At 36.1% G+C, this 19,761-nt stretch overlaps 1 protein-coding gene and 1 long non-coding RNA gene across 5 annotated transcripts in view; both read left to right on the forward strand.

Annotated features, from left to right (window-relative positions):
- Nucleotides 1-9,153: 9,153 nt before the first annotated feature.
- On the forward strand, nucleotides 9,154-10,442 carry LOC117208545. The gene is made up of 2 exons (XR_004487726.1): nucleotides 9,154-9,244; nucleotides 9,979-10,442. It is a non-coding gene; the product is annotated as an uncharacterized LOC117208545 (long non-coding RNA).
- Nucleotides 10,443-10,605: 163 nt separating this feature from the next.
- LOC117208543 (titin) overlaps nucleotides 10,606-19,761 on the forward strand; it is a 48,548-nt gene continuing 39,392 nt past the window's right edge. For 3 of the 4 annotated variants that reach the window (XR_004487725.1, XM_033449753.1, XM_033449755.1), the window contains exon 1: nucleotides 13,356-13,759. The gene's annotated coding sequence lies outside the window, so the exon portion shown is untranslated. Of the gene's footprint in view, nucleotides 11,530-13,355; nucleotides 13,760-19,761 lie in introns of those variants that run through there. The other variant, XM_033449754.1, reaches the window with a different exon arrangement.

Consider the following 19,761-nt stretch of genomic DNA (forward strand, 5'->3'; position numbering starts at 1 on the left):
TCAAAATACGAGTCATCGATTATACACATGATACTTACGTCAGGAATAAACATCGGTCCATTTCTACATTCGGTATAGACGTACAATACAATTCGTGATATTTTTAAATACCGTAATTATTATTGCGCTTTCTTTGTGTTTCTTATCTGGTCGGCTTGGACAATGCGTATGCGTAAGAAGCGTAATCAGAAACGTAGGTTCGTTAACGACTCTTCTCGCGACTTCCTGCAGCCCTTCAAGGAAGGTTCGTTCTCTTACGGTTAATTATTATTATCCGACCGCGTGAATCGCGTGACCAGCGTCGTCCCACAGCCGTGAACCCGGAACGGCGTGCATATTTCCTACATAAAGGATTTCTTTCTTTTTTTCTTGCCATTTTCTGTCGAGTTTTTTTTCTTCTTTTTTTGTTCGGTGAGATTCGATCGACGTGACCGCGACGATGTGGCGATCGTTAAGATCGTCGACCAAGTCACGGGCGAAATACCGCGGAACAAGTGAAATTGTATCGCGTTGAAACGTTCCAAATAGAAAGTGCTGTGCACAGCCTCGTGATTGCTACACCACCTCTCCCCCAAACGTATTCGCGTCCGATCGAAATGGCAAAATACAAGAAGCGATCCTGTCAACGTTAAGCGAGCCGTTTATTTGTCAAATAACTTAAGAAAATTATTGGGTTGGCAACTAAGTGATTGTAGGTTTTGTCACTAGGTGGTATTGACAAAATCCGCAATTACTTAATTGCCAACCCAATAAAAGCACAGGACGAAAGTAGAGAATCTCGAACAAACGAGAAATAAGAGTAATAAATGTTTAACGTGAAAAGAAAAAATACATACGTATAGTATGATTGTGATTAAAAATTTGAGATGAACAAATTGATAAAATAATAATGAGTTAGAGATATGATCTAAAGAAAATAGTATTGAATATTTGAGAACACGATAATAGTAAAACGTTAAAATTGAAAGAGAAAGTAGAAAATTACCTAAACTGTGATAAATATGGGAACAGTAAATAAAACGGCAAGGAACGGGTTAATAACGTTATTGGTAATTTGGAATAGAAAACGATTGTGTCACAAAATTACGGATATAAGTGTAAATGTTTACGTTTTTATTCTCACGTTTCTGTGAGAAGATAATCGTTACTTTTGCACGCTTTAAGGGGAAAACATTACGTAAATTGTGGTGGTAAATTACGTTTCTTGTATAATTTAAATGGAGTTACAGTGAAATCCCAATCGATCATGTTTAAAGCGATTGTTACGTGCAGAGTAGATACGCGGAACGATGAAAGTGCATAGCAATAAAATGTGACATTAAGACGTATTTTTTCTTATATAAAACGTTCTATTGCGTTTTCTTTTCGATCGAGAAAATGCCAAGTGGGAACGGTATATCGCGAATATGTTCATTCGCTGAAAGACTGGTTCTCTAACGCGACAACAGGGAAGATAATCTTTTTTCAAAAAAAATTAAAATTCTCTTCACTTTCGTCTTCAATATCAAAGAATCAAATCACTATACACTCAGCAAAATGCTACTATTATATTATTATTATTTTTTTTTAATTATTTAATTTGCACTTTACAATTTGTCCAGCTGAACATTCGGTAAATTTTTCTAGCTTAATTGCTAAATAACATGAACCGGCTGGCAGCGGAAACGGTCGACACATCAAGCATAAAAAGAAGATTAAAAAGGAAACACCCAACAGATCTCACAAAGGACATAACCTAACAAACACGATAATGGTACCCCGCTGGGGGTAGCCACCCACACGTTATATTAGTATACCGTTATAATATTTTACCAAATGTCCTACTGGACAAATTGTAAAATTTAAATAAATAAATAAAAAAAAAATAACATGTGGATAGCTAACCTCAGAGGGATAGCATCTTCGAGTTTGACTATTTCATTTCTTTAGTGAGGTTAGTAGGGTGACTATTATATTATGATATTTAACGTACATATTTTCACTTTACATCTATATGAATAAACTCAAACAACAATTTTTGTTTCAAGTTAATGTTCAATCTGTTTCAAGTTAAAGGGTAGTCCGTGATACAAGACGTGAATATCTCCGGAAAAATGATTTACAAGTGAAAATGAAAAATGATCCATTTACGAGTATATCTGAAAAACGCTTTTATCGAATAGAACAGCGAACTTTTTCATCTCCAAAACAAATTCGTCATTGAACACTCTGTATTCCATTGCATTTTAAATATTTTCATGTTATTTCTAAATTTGTTCTCCTAAAATTATTTTAATTGTTTAGACTCGTCTAAGCAACCGGATCTTTAATCGTCTTGATCCTCGTGATTTTCTTCTCGTGGAATCCCCTTTGCGAAATATCTTTTTCCCGCTATTCAGATGCGATCAATCGAGGCGAATGCAGAACCAAAAGGTCGCGGATTCCCACGTTGCGAAAATTACCCTTGGATAACGGCCATATGTGAAATGTTAGTGATCTCGGTCGTGGGTGGTATCTACGGCATTCCGTTAGACGTTGCACCCACCTTTATTCTATAATGTGGATCACAGTTGCGGAAAACGCTTTTACACGCATCGAGTGTCTCGTACTGTGTGCCTCATCGGTGTATCGAACACAGTGCACGATGTTTTACGTAACTCTTCATTCTAAGAAAATTGTTCTAACCCACGGTTTAATCGCTGCTGTTTCGAATTTAGCCGTTTCCTTTCGCAGTTCTTCGAAAGTTAATTTCCATTGTTCGATGGTAAAACGCTTACGAAGTAAGATATATTATTATCCAAATAAGTTTCTACAGTTTGTTACGTTCGGGATAGAAGGTAAAAGAAATATCATTAAATTTCCGGAAATTTCACGTAGAAGTAGGCGATTCGATCGCACGGTATCCTCCGGTTATAAGAAGAAACTGCTGCTTGAAATACCAATTCACTTTACCTTTTGTGACATTTTAATTTTCAATCGCGCTAACTTCGTCGATTAAAATTTATTCGTTTCCATCAAATTTCTATTTTATATTTGCAGCTTCGAGCTTTAACGAGCCATTCAAAGACCGAATTTCACGATGATCCTGCAGTTGATTCTTAGGATGTGAAATTTCATTTCTGAAATCGCTAGACGATGAAAACTAAGTGATTCATAGAAGGTCTATCTATATAGGAGGTCTAATACATAAAGTTAACGATTGTTAAAACGACGAGAGAAAGTACTATGCGACACATTCTCGATATAATTAAAATGCGAGGCCAAGATCCTGCCGATAATGTGCATGTGCTCAGCAAGTTTCACACCCGGCAGCCCATTCAATTCAAAACTACACATAGCCCGAAGCATCTTCGACCATTCTACGCATTCTTACATTTTACGATACACGATAAACCTTTTAACGTTTCCCGTGTTTCATCGTCGCTCAATGACGATCCTTACTATACGATTGATATTCAGTTTTTACGAATATAATAAGAAAAATTTCGCTGAACTGTCTCTTTTACATTACCTACTGATTAACATCATAATTATATTTTCTACGTATGCTTCCTTTTCCTACTATTCTGTAAGTGTAACGTGGTAGAAAACTGTTGCGTGAAAGAAAAATGATTTCGGAAGATATGGACGACGTACGCGTCACGTAAACTTAGGGGTTGTTTGATGAAACAATACTATCTGAGTCGTAATACAGTTATTGTCTTTATTTCACAGCACAGGTTTACACAGATCGGAGAGATGTTCACTGTTCGATGGTTTTGTCTATTTCTTCCCTAGGTGTTCCTGTCTCATTACGGAGGAAAGCTCGGTGCCCTTTTAAATTAACAATGCAGATTCTTTGTTCGCACCTTCCGTTAGGAAGAATGAGGCTAATAGGTAATATTGTTTATGGGATAAGCGAGCTTTTTCGTTATTCAAGTATTGGGTTTTGCCCATTAAGTAACTACCTGCTTTCACCGTAATTAGAAAGGACGGAAGTAAGGGCTGTTTCAAGGACCATTCATAAACAGATAACAGAAATATTAAATTTACAAAGTTTAGGTTTATGGCGGGTCCCTGGGATAATTGAGGGTACGGACTGAAGACCTGCACACATACTGTCTTTAATATGAATTAACGTTACATACAATTTATGTCGAGGCAATGAGCAAAATTTTTCGCAGGTACCGTTATACTCGAAGCGAGAGTAAACACGATAGTACGAGGAAGGATGTACGAGCGATTCAACATCAGTGAAAACGCTAATTATTACGGTGAAATCATTAATTATGTCGCTCGTATCCCGTCTTCGTTTCGTATTTCTTTTTTTTCCCTTTTCTCTTTAAGGCTGCTCCCTTCCTCATCTCGCGTCTCTTTGCCGACGCGGTCGTTTCCATCCTTCTCCCTCGCGCCCCTTTGTGCTCTTCTTTTTCTAAGCTTCTCTTTCACCGTTGCATTCTTTTGTTGCGTTAATTATGCGAAGGACTCCCACGACTCAAGAATGCCGCTCAAGATCATGAACTACGGTCGTGTCAGTCGACGACTTTTCTAATTATTCTCAACCGTCTTTATCCCCGTCTTCCTCGCTCGATTTTCACGTTTTCCAGCTGAATATTTCTTTTTTTTTTTTATTTATTTGTTAAAATTGCAATCAATTCTCGCGTTGAGAATTTTCAGTAATTTTTCTGGCGTGGCGCAGTGACATGGCTGATTATTTATAATAAGTTAATACTTATTATAGATAAGTATAATTTATAAGTAAGTATTATAAATAAGTGAATATTACTTAGTTTAGATAACTAATTGAATCTAGCGTTTAGGTCTAGCGGGTAGTGCCTCTTCATTCCAGCTGAATATAAAATCGATAGATGTTTGGAGCGGATCCTCCGTGAAATTGCCCCAAGTTCACCTGATATCGCACCTCATATTTGTAAAATGATTCCAACGATTCCAATGAAATTTAAATAAGACCAACCGTTCGACCACGTGAATTTATTTATTCGTACTTTTTTTATTATTTGTATTATACAGGGTGATTGGTAACTGGTGGTACAAGCGGAAAGGGGATGATTCTACGCGAAAAAAGAAGTCGAAAATATGGAATAAAAATTTTTCGTTTGACGCTTTGTTTTCGAGAAAATCGACTTTGAATTTTCGCTCGGTACGCGTGCACTTTATCACGTTTCGTTATAATGGATTTCACTGTAGATCGTTGTCTCGATGGAAAAATTAAAAAAAAAAAAATTAAAAAAGATTTTTATTCTATATTTTCAACTTCTTTTTTCGCGTAGAATCACCCCCTTTCCGCTTGTACCACCAGTTACCAACCACCCTGTATATATATCAAATCCATCGTTAATATTTTACTATACTCGTTTGCTCTTCTAAGGTTTATTTCTACTTTTTATCTGGTCTTAGATTACATTTCTCGTAATTCGTCTTTTGCAATTCCAAACATATTTAATTTCGTATCATTTAATAATATATAGCTTCATGTATGATGACAAAAATTTGCCGCTGTCCAAACGAAACGTATGGAACCTAAGGGAACGCTTCGTTGGACGGTAAGAAAAGATGCAAATATCTTTGGTGGTCGTTGTAATTACCTTCGAGCGTTTTGTGTTTGGTAGTTGGATCGTTAAAAAATTAGGCCTTTAGTGTCACATTTCTATCGAAAGAAGATTAAAAAAGATTAAAAGAAGATTAAAAAGGAAACACCAAACAGATCTCACAAAGGACATAACCTAACATACAAACACTTACCACATTAAAGAAATAAATCAATCAAATTCGAAGATGGTATTCCACTGGGGATAGCCATCCACATGTTATATTATTATACCACTAAGCTATAATATTTTACCAAATGTCCTACTGGACAAATTGTAAAATGTAAATAAATAAAAAAAAAGAACATTTCTATCGAATAACAATTAAATTGATGTGACATGGTTTGGACGTTTCGTTACGAAAATTAGAAAGGTTTCGTAGTCTTCAATAACGTGAGATTTGTTACAGTCATATGTTCTTGACATAAAATATGACGTGAATTACACTTATTGCTAGATACCGTTCATCTATTTTTCACGCATGCGCAGATTTTATGCTACGTGGAAAAGAACGAAGTGCTGTGAAACGCGAGAAAACACACGTTGACCGCAAAAACGGATGAACGAGCAGCTCTTTAATCGACAATGGTTTTTTAATAAAAACAGGTTGACTTTGCTATTTCGAGTTCGTTGTCGTCGAAAATGTAAACAGTATTTGATAGCTCTTTCTTTTACTTCTTTCGTCTTTTAACCTTTCGCAATTCTTTCGAAAGATCGTTCGATTCGTATATTTGATAAATAATTATTACGCTTCCTCTTTTCCAGTTGCATTAAATTTAGATAGCAGAAGCATTTGAATATTCGTTATTAAAGTAAATGAATTATCGATGGTAATTTTTGAACGTTATTATGTAAAAGAAATATTATATAAGACGCATGAAATATTTTTATATGTTGGAACGTTGTTCGCTCGTTTCGAATTTTTTTACCAAGCTGGAAAATAAGTGTTCTACTAAATCGATGCGACATAGATTTACCGGGATATTCGTTGTCAGTGATGTATTAAAATTCAATATTAGACGCCCACAGCGACCTTTGCCACATTTGGAGATGCTACAGGTACGCCGAATATCGGTGATTCAGCTCTAAGATTTCATGATACTAATATTGTAGAATCTAGGATCACGTATATCCATTAACATTATATCTACGATCGTAACTAAATAACAATCAAAATCGAAATAATAGTCTTATACAGGGTGGTTGGTAACTGGTGGTACAAGCGGAAAGGGGGTGATTCTACGTGAAAAAAGAAGTCGAAAATATAGAATAACAATTTTTCGTTTGAGGCTTTGTTTTCGAGAAAATCGACATTGAATTTTCGCTCGGTACGCGTGCACTTTATTACGTCTCGTTATAACGGATCTCACTGTAGATCGTTGTCTCGATGGAAAAATAAAAAAAAAAAAGAAAAGAATTAACGTCTGTCTAAAAATATATTACGTCTTTAGTAATTAAGGAATTCATACGTTTTAAGAAACAGAAATCTAAATATTCCAGATATGAGAAATATAATTTACACGGATAGTGACGTATTTCATTTGCACGGATTATGTCGCTTAAGTATCGAAGTCGCAGCGAGGTTGATAACGCGAGTACGAGTTACGAAAAACGTATCCCCTCTGAAACAAATATTGTACATTGTACAATGTTGTATAATATATACACTAAAATATGATAGGAGTGCACGATTCTAAAGATTGCGGGAATTTTTTTTTTTTAATATTTATTAAAATTACAATCAATTCTAGCGTTGAGAATAAGATTGCGGGAATGAACCGCGATATGTAACCTATGCAACGCGAACTTGAACTAGTGCGTCGCGAAGTTGAACTTACGCGACGAATGCAGACTCTGTAAATATCTCGTAACAGCGGCGGTTTAGCCTCGATGATAAGTGTACAACGGTTAAAAACGATCGTTTGAGGGATCGCAGAATTATTATTATTATCATTTAATTTATACTTTACAATTTGTCCAGCTGGACATTTGGTAAATTTTTCTAACTCAATTGCTGAGTATCATGTGGATGGCTCTCCCCAGCGGGATACCATCTTCGAGTTTGACTATTTTATTTCTTTAGTGAGATCAGTGAGATGTTTTCTTTTTAGTCTTCTTTGTACGAGAGTTTTGCTCGCTTCAGCTGGTTTGGATGTGTTGCCGTTCTTTCCTTGTATTTTTCTGCGTACCTGCCGATTTCTTCTTTGATGACCGAAGAATGTAAAATCAAAAGATCGATTGTAGCGAAAGGCAACGAACTGGTTTATCGAGCACGTCGATTATCTTAAGAGTAAGGTAAATAAACAGTTGGATGAGTGTCTGCGCGATGGGGTCGTTCAGCTCTCCTTGTCCGAATATACGAGTCCGATAGTTGTAGTTAAAAAGAGAAATGATCCAGTGCGATTATGCGTAGGCTATCGTAAAATATGGAAAATTGCGAAATATCGTGCAATCTCCAGTAGAAAATCGACTAGACAAGGCGCAAAGATTTTCTCCACTCTTGATTTAAACAATTTTCCATGCACCTGTCACGTAAAGTTGATACTTGGATTGTAGTAAGAAGGCTGAGTCGTAACCCAACTACTAATTTTCCTATAAATTTATATAAATTATTTTTACTTATATAAGTTATTATACAAGTGTACGAATATATACGAACAATAGTAAGAACATGAAACGATGTATACGAACTTTAATCACAGATGCCTTTCAAATATTGATACAAACAACAAAAAGTGGCTATTTTTTATATATCGAAAAAAGTTTAAATGGAAACGGAAACTTCCAGTCTGAGGGAGAATCATATTATTGTACCTTTGAATATTAACGATTGTTTTGGTTTAAAAAGTCTAAAGGCAAGTGAATTCAGAACAGATTGTTATTGCCGTTTCTTGTAATCTTCAGCCGGAGTTACATAGGAAGGTTACCTTTTTGTGGTAACGTCCGCCGATGTATAAACGTGTTCCCTAGGATATTATTGTTATTATTTTTTCGATCGGCATAATAGCGTTAAGCGAACGACGATTATAACTGACATACACTATCTCTTGTATTTGTATTGATTTTAATACAACTGACTATTACAAATTTTACCGTTCGTTTCTTTATCAAACAAACCCACCCGTTTAATCCATCTCATATGTATATTTATTATAAAACAGATACTACGTAAAACTAGTTTCTATTCACGTCCGTTATGATTTATTTAAAAAGAAATAATTATTGACAGACACTGCAGAAATGTAACAAATTGTCGCGTTTAATGTAAGAATTGAAATAACAAAATTACGAATTTTGTCACTAGATGGCATTCTTGTACAGGAACGTTACTAAATAAGGCTAACCCTGAAGTAATGCCATAAGGCAGTTCCGGGGTTGGAGCTTGTAAGGTTAAAAGGACGGATAAAGGAGGTACTTTTAGTGCCATCTACCAACTCCCATATAACCCAGTAACACATTAATGGATATGCGTAATAACATTTTCCCCTCCTCGCGGAAAAAAGTGGTGGTATTGACAAAATCCGCAATCACTTAGTTGCTAACCCAATATTAATTATCTTAAGAGTTCAGTGTCTCGATAACTAATCATGGAATAAATATATCTGCTTGCCGATTAATTTCCTTTGCATTCTTGGCAGTAGAGAGCGAAGAAAATAATGAGAAAAAATCGTGAGAAGGTGCGTTCGAATTTATCGGAACGAACGATTTTCACTTCGAACGCTTGCTTTGAACAAACGTGGCTGTGGCAGGCAACCACTTTCTTCTAGGAACATATTTTAAATTATTCAAAACAGTTCATAACAAATTTTCAGTAATTCATATTAAATTCCGCTGTGTACTTGACGAGACTGGAGAAAGATTATAACATTATTATGAATGAAAATATGAAAGGTTGCATTCGCTGAATAAAAAGCATTCGCTAAACTCGACAAAGTGCCCAAATTAATTCATCGAGTAATTTGCTTGAAATCTATTGAACGTATCAACTGACAGATCGATCGATTCATCGCCGGTTCTCGCTTGTTATTTTGAAACAGCCTGTACGCGCGATGATTAATGTCGGTAGTTTACAAAGCGTTCATACTGTCTGGAAAGGTCGACGTTTCACGAGCGAACGCTTCGTAACTAAAAATATCATTCCGACAAATAACTTGCATAAATGTTACGTCACTTTAATGCAGCGTTAACGTAACGCGAATACCAGCGTGCAAGATATCGAAGGAATTGTCGATCATTCTGCCACGAGCACGTTTAAGGTATCGTAGATTACGAAGGAATTTGCTTGCCGATCTGATAAAAAATATTCGCTTGTTGTACGCGATTGTTCTTCTCGCGGATAGCATATTAGATCGGAAATAAGGAACAGAGGATCGCGGATGCTGAGGGAAAATTTTCTCGTTCTCCTTGGCAGGCTTCCTTCTACTCTCGTGATGGCTCCAGTCCACTGACCGAGACTCGGATGCCATGCTATAAAGCCGAAGAAAAAGTCGTGATCGTAAACTCGGCTTGCTTCCGCACCTCGCGATAGTTCCATGGCGATCGACGTTGCTTTTCGTGGAAGATCGCGCGAAGCGTTAGAAACTGCAAGGATTCGTTGAATTTCCACCAGTGAAACTCGTCCGAGTTTCGAATTAGGATTTGCCCCTGCCATCGCGACGATTCGCTCTCGATAATATTCATCTGTCATTGTTAAGACCCTACGAATGTCTATATGCATTCGTCAGAATCCATTCTCTTGACCTATGAACACATGTATACATGATAGACGCTTGTAAAAATTCCGTTGCTGTGCCTACTATTTATGGATGCTTACGTGCTCATGATATGGAAAAATATATAAAATATCGAAATTAAAGTGGTCATTATAATATTTAACAGGTGAAACGAATTATTATTTAGATTCCATTCCTTTTTAAGCCATTGACGTACTAATTATTTCGCATTAAACGTTCCCGTATATGCCTATCTTCACGGAAACTTTAAATCAGATAGCTCGCAATTGGGACAATTTTTCCAAAATTCCCACAGTTCTCATTTAGAGTATCGTTTATTTGCGCGAGGATTTGGAAGGAACGACGATTAACAAAACGTTTAAATTGAAGAAACGGCCACAATTTCGCATCGCTGACAGACAGTTGTACACGACTATAAGTTGATACGTGGCATGGAAATCAATTAATACCGAAACGGTTCATATCTTTGTGTATCTTTGCTTGCTTCTTTATTTTGTGCATTAATATCTCTCGATGACAACGAGGAGATTCAAAGAAATTATCCGAAAATGAGACCGTGACACGAAAATTATATCAGAGTTTTATGTAATCGAGTGCGATAATTGAGGCAGTGGAACGCGATAAAGCGTGCAGATTGCAGCCGGAGGAGCGTTTACGATGGGAAATCGGAGGACTTGGTTAGCGCGACATGTTTTCGACAAGTGGCGGCGCCGACGACGAATAAATAAGGAGACAAGAACGTGTAATGACCCACACTCGATTATTGCGAAGCAGAAAGAGATAGGAGTGCTTCTCGCGGCGAAGAACAGGCGAGATAAAGACGAGCAGATAGAAAATATGGCCATGATATTTACTAACGCGGCCTCCACGTGAAAGTGCTCGGTCTTCGCTTTGCGCTGTGCTCGAGGAGCGCGTACGGTGTCATGTAACGGGTGACATGACCGAACCATTTCAAGAAAAACAAGATCATGCCCGGCTCGTTTGGAAATGTCACGTTTCAAGCGTTATCCAGCTTCGATGAGAGATAGTATTCATTTATTCCAAGGATTCTGCGACTATGTTCACCCTGATGGCTGCTACACCTGGTGTACTGAAGGGCAACTACGATGTGCAGCAAAAATAGGACGGTCGAGTTAAGAGGGATTCCTGTAGGATGGAATTTGACCTAAATATGAGAATCGCTTTGTAGAAACGCGGACTTCCTTCCTTAACAGCTGTTGGTAAATTCTGCAAGTATAAATGCCATTTAACGTATCTTTAATTTATCTCTCACTTACGAATATGTTTGTGAAGTAAATTATTTGAATTTTTATGAATATTGGTAATTATAAAAAGTTTGGCAGTAATTATAAAAGGTTTGGCAATTTAGCAAATTATATTAGTGCCGATCATTTTTTTAAAATAAAGGAATTTTTTATGTATCTATAAGGTAAGTCATCTTCGAAACTTTACGTCCATGTTATTATTATTATTGCGTTGTGTTGAAAAATATTTTTCAAGCAGAACCACATTATTGTATATAATGGCATGTATAAATTATAAAAAAAACAGTTATATTTGAATTAAAAAGGATATCTTTCTCTTTAGTCGATATATGTATACGTTCGTTAGGCGCTTGCTGGGGAAGGGAAGGAAATAAATATGCAATTTTATGACTATATATATACTGATATTTTTGCAGCTGTTCAATGGACACCTGTGGTTTTTTTCACCTTGCCCTGAAAAATTCATAATTTTATGTATCTGTAAGATCTATTTCACATTCGTTGCGGATAATCAGACGTCTGCTATATTCTCTATATATATGTACCTCTTTTTTCCCGTACGTAATTGAATGGCTCAGTGAACCAAGCGTAACATTGGTCTTGGTTCACTTTAACTATATGATTGTTACCTAAAAAGTAGCTTTATTCAGTGAAAGTCAATTTCTACGTAAATAATGACATCTACGTCGATATACAGTTTACAAGAACCACGTATATATGAGAGACTGTTATATACGGATTTTTAAATACATTCGACAAGTTTTACATCCGCCATAAGTTTAAAAAAATGTGAAACGCCTTTAATTTTCTTCTTTATTCATTATTTATTTAATTTCATTGTATAATGAAATCTGCGAGAATTAATAATTATAATTTTTTGAAAAATTACATGTTTTGGAAATTTATAAGAGTGAACTGTTTTGAGTAACGTTGTAAGTAATATTTTTAATTTTGTCAATATGAATAAATACACTTCGTTGGCAACAGTATTCTTGCGTTTTAACATTTAAGCTAAGATATCTTGAAAAACTAAAAAAAATGTCTGTTACTCAACCAATCTAATATAGTAACGCTTGAATACACTTCATCAACTAGTTTGTGTCTAAAACTTCATCGGCTATATAAAATACATACGCGCGACAAGTTTATTGAACGGATAACGAGGGAAAAGCAAGACTGCAATTTTCTTCAATTACTAAAACTAACATTACCTTCCTTTCTACATAACATATGACCGAAATTAGCTTCACATTTCATGTAATATAATACTCTTCGTGATATGTACAAGGAATATAAAAGTTATATAAATTTGAAAAACGATTATCAATTATATTAAAATACAATTATGCAGTTCGATGCGATATTTCTAGAGTTGCCTTATTCAATTTTTCAATCTCATTGTCAGTCTCCTCCATTTCCAGCACTGGTTAGTGGACCACTTAAGTGTACCAATTTCACGTTTTCACGCTTGACCAAAAGCCTCGTGCAATTCACTAGTCGATTCGACAAACGGGTTAGCCATCGTTCATGTTTTCCGCCTTTTCTCCGCTTCTCTCTTCGAGATATTCTTTCGCGGATGGTCCCTGTCGAGTACGGTTGTAAAGGTAATTCGTCCAAAGAATTTCGATGAAAATATTCGCTGGCAGCGAGGTATCCTTAAGGTCTCCTCGGTGCTCCTCGCAAACAAGGACAGAAGAGAAGGGAATACGAAGTTGTACAGGCACCTTTCTCGCGGTGCTCGCCATGGAATGGCAAAAAGAGAGGAGGCACTCTGACGTCACATTGGTTGGTCGGTAGTGCCGCTAGCCTCTCACTTGGCCGGCGACGTTCGGCATGCTCGCTTCGTTTTATATGTGATCTCGATCCATTCAATTTCGAGGTGAATCGATTTCGTTCGATTGCCACTCGGCGATCGAGGTCCGCCAGCCAATCGGAGCTAACCTGCGAATTTTAGGCCCGGTGCACGCGTGCGACAGTGCGACATGTAACCGCGGACCACAGCTGTCTGTCCTGTAGAGTACATATACGCAAAACAGTGTGGAAATAAACTGTCAGTGAAGTTCTGTTTTCAAAGTTTTTTGACGGTGGTTTCATTTTCAAGCCGGTTCGCCAGTGTGCGCGGCTGATTATATTGTTGTATCGTTGTGCCATGACACTCTGGATACGATCGTGAACGGATTAGGTGGCAGCCGCGGTAAGTCCAGCTTCTTCTTATCACTTTGCTTCCGCTTTTATCTCTCGCCTCAACCGCTTTCCTCGTGGTCTCGTTCCGCGTCTCTGTCGTTTAACGTGTATGTACGCAGGATTCGTCGTTGATCGTGCCAGCAAATGAGTATATGGAGAGTTTATCGATGTTGGAAATGACAGACATAAAATTCCTTGAATATTCTGACATTTTGGTAGGACGTAGTTGTGCAGAAATGTCAGTATAGTGTAAGACGACAGTTACGATTACTATCATTATTATTATTATTATTACTAATGAATAAATAAACCGATTATACATAATGCTATAGATAAAATAATTAGTTCTCAACGAACAACAGATACGTATAAAAAAATATGTCTAAAGATGACATAAGATGCAAAGAAACAGTCCATTTGGAGAAATTATTTATATTAATGATACTATGACTACTATATACAATTAGATTGTCTATATAGAGTATAACCTAATTCTGGAAAAACTGCATGTGTTTGTTTGGACGTTTCATTGCAAATATAGTAGGATTTGAGGTTAATTGTCGAAACATTTGAAGGACTCTAGTCGCTCGACTATGTCGATCACCAAGAGAGATTTTAAAGTAAATAGGAAAGTTTTTCAAGAAATAATGTATGAATTTATATAATTTAATAATTAAATTAAATAGTATAAATGATTTCTATAAAATTGATATAAAAATAAAGATAAATTATATATTTATGTAAATAGGAATTATTATGAAACGTTATATAGTGTGAATGCTGGTTACAAACTCTTATTCTAACGCAGAAAAATTAATTTTGTCCTTCTAAGCAGTTTGCGTTTATTACACTGAAATCCTTTACAGAAAAAAATAACTGACTGTAGAAATTACTCTTGTTGCTTACACTATACTTGACTGTACGATGCGTTCATCATGAAGAAAGTACAATTAAGAAAGGAATCTTTTCAAATTTGAGTGGCCTTTATGTTGATTTGCAAACGTTACTTAATAACTGACTTACATGAACGAATCTGTGGACCATTGACCTTTAAATGTCTGTACGTTGAAAAAGTGTCAAAAATATTCTTTCATCATCACAGCATGAATAATTGATGGTAAAGATGGACGTCGATTAAGAAGAAATGAAACATCTACTACAGATTCAATTTTATGTCGCTGTTAAGTAAAAACGATTGCAATAATGATTATTAAAAAGTATCGACTGATACTTAACATTTATATCTTTGAAAAATGCATTTTAACTTTATTATGTAATTACGAAATATTATACAGTTTTTAATAACAACGTCGTCTTAAAAATACCCGGAGGAAATTTTACATTTTAACGCTCAGGTGATAAGTAAACTCTTATGTCGGTCATTTTGCATGCATTCCTTCAACGCGGAGAAACGCGGTCGCTTGTTTCACTGCTACCTTTTGGTATTTCGAACAAGGTAGAATCACGTGGCTTCGACTATAGTTTAACCCAAATCAAAAAACAAGGTGAAATACATGAAGAAATATATTTTTTCATTTCTTAAATATTTAGTCTTGGGAAGGTATACGAAACGCAGAAGGATATTGAAATTTATAGACTGAATTAATTAACTTGTCATTTTTTCTACCTTAATTAATTTCCTACCATTAATTCTTCTTGAATAATTCTCATTCTACGAAAACAGAACGAGAAAGGAGCACAAATAAAAAATAACTGTTTTGATATTAGAATAGGAAAAAATTAATGTTTCAATTTCTGGAAAATAAGTTCGTTCAAAGTATATTTTTTTCCTCAATAACACTGTACATAGATACTGACGCAATATCAACGTGTATTTTTCTATTTTAGATATTTAAAGTAGCTTAATAGGTTGTGCTGGATTCTCTATGTCTTTTTATTTATTAATACTGGTTCACGCGATGGAGCAGCAGTAATCTCTTCCCAAGCGGAAAACAGTGTTCAAGCGTTTACGGATTTTCTGTATATCCTTTATTTTTTTCTTTAGATCATAGATAACGATCACGTGTACTATTACGTGAGTACAAACGAAGAAACCTTCGTTGAAGTTGTTAACTCATCGATCCTGTCTCGGTACTTACAAGTGTTATTTTCCTCTATCCAGATTTTTAATAGAAAAGGAGGATATACCAAACACGCGAAACATAATTGTCGTAATTCAGCTATAATGCCGCTTGTGGCGATATTTCAAAAGAACGTCCCGGAGTGTTTTGTAACATTAAGTAAGATCTGTCGCAAATTACATAATCGCTGAAAAATTATCGAATTCTTTGGTAATAAGCCCATCTGCGTCAAGAATATTTCATTTAAGCCATAGAGTGACTTACTATGATTATTTAATATGCAACGTTTTCCTGCACGGTGCATAATATGCATCTGTCAGAAACATTTTTATGATTGATGTAAATTCAATAAAAATACTGAAATTATATAAATTTATGGTCTGTCTTAAAAAACAATAGTTATTTTTTTTTCGTCAAACTATATATAGTAATATCTCATATTCGAATCTTTACGACATAATGGAAGATACGTAGCTACTCGTATGTCCGTATTTTTCAAGCTTTATTGTATTCTACTGGCTCGCTATTATCCTGAAACCAAACCATTTTTTATAATAATTATTATTCCTAAATTGTAGAATACTAGTTTTCTGATTACCCGAAGAATATATAGCTGCATATATATTCTGTCATTTTATTCTGTTGTTTAAAACAAAACAAACATCTTACGTCACTGCTTAGAAATTTTATCTGATAAATAAAATACCAGAGAAAAAGATGCAAGAAGATATATGATGTTTTTCAAACGCCGAGGAGACGTTTCTGCGAGCTTTATCCTACCAAAGAAGATATTTAAAAATGTATTACACAATGAAAATAATTGTACAACCATTAAGTATCCTATGAAATATGCAAGTGCAAGAAATATATTTACCTGTATGTATAATATATAGAATTTTATACGATAAATCCTTCTCGAGCGATTCAATTAAAACTGGCGAACGAGTGCTCTTCCTTTGGTAAATCCACCGATCTAGTAATCGTAAAAGGAATAAGGGGTTAACGGGTTAAAACAAATTACCGCGTTTGAGTGTGAGTCGTAGTGTGAGAATCGACTTGGAATCCGCGACGAACATTTAACGAGGTCGTCTGCAAATTCTCCATTCGTTATTACTCTGTTACCAACGCAATCTCGACATTCTTCTCGATCACCCTAAGCGTTAATAACGCATAAAGAACAAGAAAAAAAAAAAAAAAAAGGAAAAAGATCAAACGAAAGCAATTTTTGTCTGCCTTGGTAGTTAACTTCTTAGCCGATTCTCGAACAATTTGCCGCTCCAGCTTACCTGCAAGCAATTCCGACGTTTTAAGATCCATCAGATCGGACCGCAAACGTTTCTCGATCATCTCAAGTTGGACAGTTTTAGAAGGTCGAAGAACTGTTAGGCCTTCGGTTAACAGTTTCCCATAGCACATTCAGAGCAGTTCGATTCGTTCGATTTGTTTCGTTCGAGACCATAACTAACGAAATATCTGGCGATCGGTTTCCGTGAATCGCATCCACAACCTTCGGTATCATCGATTCCACGATATCCAGTAAGTCCAGTTTGAGTAAGTATCCTGACTCCAAGTGGATTGACCTCCGCCGTCAGGATTCGTGATAGGAATAAATTGCCCGTTCAGACCTACACTACGTGTTCCCATCTGAAAAGCACGTCGAATCGTTCTCGTTAATTTCGGATACTATTGCGTCGCGGTCCAACTGGAATATCACGTGTCAACGGTTTAACTTAACCCCCTTTGGCTCGGGTTTTTTCGTCGTGCTTGAACAAACGTTGCCGTAACAGTTCTTCGGCGACCTGTCTACGAGCTACGCGTTTATCTTGCGCGTCTGTACGAGGCATACGGTATTCGAGTAGAAATCTCTGATTTTCCCGTGGTCGATTCTTATTCACGTGAAAGCAGCCAAGGTTGGATATTTTTTAGGTCCAACCGAAAGGTGCATGACGAAGAACTGGTACTTCCGAAGAATACGGTACATTAGTATTCTGGAAAAGGTATCCGTATGTAAATCGTAGTCGAAGTTATAAGTAGCCTTTGGGTAAACAAACCGACCTAAAAAAAATAGCAAATACGAGATGAACCTCTTTCTGTTAGGACATTTTGATGGATATTCTTATCGCACGTGTTATTTTTTATTCTCTCGTTTTTTCACTCATTTTATTCTTCCGTTTTTTTCTTTTTTTTTTAACGCTTATTCTGTACGTTCGTATCGAAGAATACACAGAATATGTGGAATAATTTCGTTTCATTTTACGTTTAGTATTATTTACCTTACAGTGTAGGGATTTTTTGTGCCGCCTTGTAGACACAAATAGTAAGACTCGCGACTCGTCACAAGTGACACGAGAAATTGCACGTTGGAGGGATAAGGATTTTCGATGAGATCGAGCTACAGCGATCGACCGAGCTGGCAGAACCGATTCGCTTGAATGGGAAAAATTATGCACAGCGATATTCTTTTCCTATTTATTGGATCGGAACGATTTACCGCTCGAAGTTAGTCGAGCGAAAGGAAAGGTTTCTTTCATTCTACATAGGTCTACAGTGGTTTTTCTTCTTAAAATTAAATGTCTACCGTGGTTACGCCTCAGAACCACTCGAGTTATCGAATATCTCTTTAGGAATAAAGCAACCATAAGGATGAAAATAAAGGAGAAAGCTTACTTTCGTCAGTGCTTTATTGTTTTCATTTATTTAAGGAAATGTACTTAATTAATTCTCTTAACGAACTAGCCGACCAGATGCAACCAGATAGTTAGAAAATATAATTGCACCTTTTCCGATGGAAATGCTTGAATAATTCAACTTTCTTGCCTGGTTCGCGTAGAACGTTATCGCGTATCTTTAAAAACGTATGCGTGTATCTTTTCGTGTTAAGATATATTTAAGTATACTTCTTACATTATACTTTCGATTTTGCTCGTTAATAATATCGACCAAGTTATTCCCAAGCACGACGCGTTCAATTTATTTACGATTCTAATTTAACAAAACTTAAAGCAACTTTACATTATAGATTTATATTCATAAAAGATTTCCTGGTTTATACAGGGTGGTTGGTAACTGGTGGTACAAGCGGAAAGGGGGTGATTCTACGCGAAAAAAAGTCGAAAACATAGAATAAAAAATTTTTTTTTTTTAATTTTTCCATCGAGACAACGATCTACGATTTTCTCGAAAACAAAGCCTCAAACGAAAAATTGTTATTCTATACTTTCGACTTCTTTTTTCGCGTAGAATCACACCCTTTCCGCTTGTACCACCAGTTACCAACCACCCTGTATATCTGCTATTATATTCGCACTCTTTTTTCAAAATATCTTTCGGATACTCTTTTAACGTGACACGATATTTGTGGCTTTATTTTTGTTTCTGTACACTTGTTACTATTGCGAGTGTTTACGTGTAACATCCAGTTACACGTACGGCACGTACTTAGTAATAGAAAAAATTATTTCTACGATAAGCGAGCTGTAACAATGCTTCTATTTCTCACGGTATACCTCTTTCCAATATGCTTCGTAATATTCATCGACCGCGATAAGATAAGGCAAAAATGCGCGACTATGTTGACGGTACATTTTTCTGCAGTTCAGATTACTGTTGATCGAGGAGGACGTATAGTTTAGAAAATTTATAACGGTCTTTCCACCATAAGACGATAGAATTCAAGATGAGTAACCGCCAGTTGCGTCATCCTTGTCCGTTGATTCTTCTGATTCTCGACCGCAGAAACGAGAGATGAAGGAAATACAGTTCTAGTCAAAAATCACAGGGGATAGACTTACGAAACGTTAGACGTCTGTGGCAAACAAATAGCGGAACACTTGCGCGCATGTACAATGCACATATACGCGAATCGATTTGCACATATACAGACGAGAGGGATCGAAAGATCCCATAAAGTCGTCATGGATCGAGCAGGGCA

Source organism: Bombus bifarius, unplaced genomic scaffold (assembly GCF_011952205.1).
Source record: "Bombus bifarius isolate JDL3187 unplaced genomic scaffold, Bbif_JDL3187 scf7180000008140, whole genome shotgun sequence".
Classification (NCBI taxonomy): domain Eukaryota; kingdom Metazoa; phylum Arthropoda; class Insecta; order Hymenoptera; family Apidae; genus Bombus; species Bombus bifarius.